General features: G+C 40.9%; 1 long non-coding RNA gene across 1 annotated transcript; it reads right to left on the bottom strand.

Annotated features, from left to right (window-relative positions):
- Nucleotides 1-261: 261 nt before the first annotated feature.
- Nucleotides 262-924, bottom strand: LOC116358239 (uncharacterized). The gene is made up of 3 exons (XR_004206113.1): nucleotides 874-924; nucleotides 628-659; nucleotides 262-413 (listed from the first exon to the last, which is right to left on the bottom strand). It is a non-coding gene; the product is annotated as an uncharacterized LOC116358239 (long non-coding RNA).
- Between the last annotated feature and the right edge of the window lie 1,357 nt (nucleotides 925-2,281).

Below are 2,281 nucleotides of genomic sequence, written 5' to 3' on the forward strand. Positions count from 1 at the left end.
TTTGAAATGATCAAAGAATGAGTTAGATGTATTAATATGCATGTCAATGACATTTCGTGGGCTGTTTAATGCAAATGAACTACAGTTAATGAATACGCCAATGAGTTAGACATGCCAGGTCAATATGATAACCTTTCGTACAGCAGACCTGCGTTCAAATACTTTTTCAAAATCATTTCAAATGCTTCATCTGTGCTTGAGTGAGCTTGCCGCTATTAAGAAACATTGGAATGTGCTCATGGCTGATCCGACTTGCCAAAAGATTTTCTCAGACTCTCCTCTTTTCATACTGCAGGGCCAGGAATGTCAGGGACTTTGTTGTTCGGGCTGACACTCATGTCCCCCCCGAAAAGAACTGACTGAAGGCTGACTTGCTTCTACCCCTGCCGTAGTTGTGCAGCATGTAGGGAATCCTGTAAAAAGGGGAGCGTGTTCAGCAGCTCTGCCACTGGCAAACAATACACTATCAAACAGTTCCTCACATGCAGCTCTCCTAACGTCATATTTATTATCTATTTTCCATGCAATAAGCAATATGTGGGATAAAACGTTCACGTAGGGGTAGTCATCTTGAACTTAGTTTTCTCCAGACAGAATGCCAGTGGATGTTCTATTTAAAAACCTCACCTTGTCCGTAGTTGTGCAGCATGTAGGGAATCCTGTAAAAAGGGGAGCGTGTTCAGCAGCTCTGCCACTGGCAAACAATACACTATCAAACAGTTCCTCACATGCAGCTCTCCTAACATCATATTTATTATCTATTTTCCATGCAATAAGCAATATGTGGGATAAAACGTTCACGTAGGGGTAGTCATCTTGAACTTAGTTTTCTCCAGACAGAATGCCAGTGGATGTTCTATTTAAAAACCTCACCTTGTCCGAGAGAGGGTGAGCCTACACAAAACACAGACCTTGTTTTTAGTGTATTTAAAATCCCCTATGGGAAAAATGAATGGTAGAAAAATGATTGGAACCATTTTCCTGTTTGACAGCAAGGTTTTATGGGTATTGTGACACATCCACTGTGGGGCTCTATTGCCTCTTATTGGTTTTCATACCGCCATCTAGTGGTACACTATCAAAATGCAGGTGGATTCCCAAGCTCCCAGACTCTTACAATCCTGTGTTATGGAAATGTTCACATGGTATATGTAAAAGCAATAATTGATGATATTTCTCTGTCCGCTTTTGTATATGTTGTATATAATCTAGATCATGCATTCTACTGATTCATTATTTTTCTGATGTGTTTTCTTGCTTGATCATATGACAAACAGAACCAGCCAAAAGTTTGGACACACCTACTCATTCAAGGGTTTTTCATTATTTGAACTCTTTTCTACATTATAGAATAACAGTGAGGACATCAAAACTATGAAATAACACATACGGAATCATGTAGTAACCAAAAAAGTGTTAAACAAATCACAATGTATTTTATATTTCAGATTCTTCAAAGTAGCCACACTTCGCCTTGATGACAGTTATGCACACTCTTGGCATTCCCTCAACCAGCTTCACCTGGAATGCTTTTCCAACTGTCTTGAAGGATTTCCCACATATGCTGAGCACTTGTTGGCTGCTTTTCCTTCACTCTGCGGCCCAGCTCATCACAAACCATCGCAATTTGGTTGAGGTCGGGTGATTGTGGAGGCCAGGTCATCTGATGCAGCACTCCATCACTCTCCATCTTGGTCAAATAGCCCTTACACAGCCTGGCGGTGTGTTGGATCATTGTCCTGTCGAAAAACAAATGATAGTCCCACAAAGCAGAGACCAGATGGGATGGCGTATCGCTGCAGAACGCTGTATTAGCCATGCTGGTGAAGTGTGCCTTGTTGGTCACCATGATGTTTTCATATCTTTATTTTGCATTCAATCCTCAGAACATACAGAACATTAATAGACAAGAAAAGCTCAAGGACATGATGGGTTCTGACTTTTAAACTTGAAATATTGTTCATTATCAGGTATCCTATGGAAATGATGAGTGCCTCAGTCTGGTTTCTACTCCAGAAGGTAATGGTTATCTGTAGGAGGAATGTAAATGATGGAGGCAATTAAAGCTTGGAATGTACTGAGTAAAGGAAAGGCCATCACATGGTTGCAGTCACTGACAAGGGTGGAGAGACTTGGTTTAGTGAGGAATGGAGGTCACGTCAGGTCACATTAAGGGAGAAGGAACCGTTTATTGCCTGCATCACTTAATTTCCTACCTAGCATCAAATATGTGGTGTTTAGAGAGAAGGAGGATATATTGAGGTATATATACTACCACTGG

This window comes from Oncorhynchus kisutch, linkage group LG29 (genome assembly GCF_002021735.2).
Source record: "Oncorhynchus kisutch isolate 150728-3 linkage group LG29, Okis_V2, whole genome shotgun sequence".
Classification (NCBI taxonomy): Eukaryota; Metazoa; Chordata; class Actinopteri; order Salmoniformes; family Salmonidae; genus Oncorhynchus; species Oncorhynchus kisutch.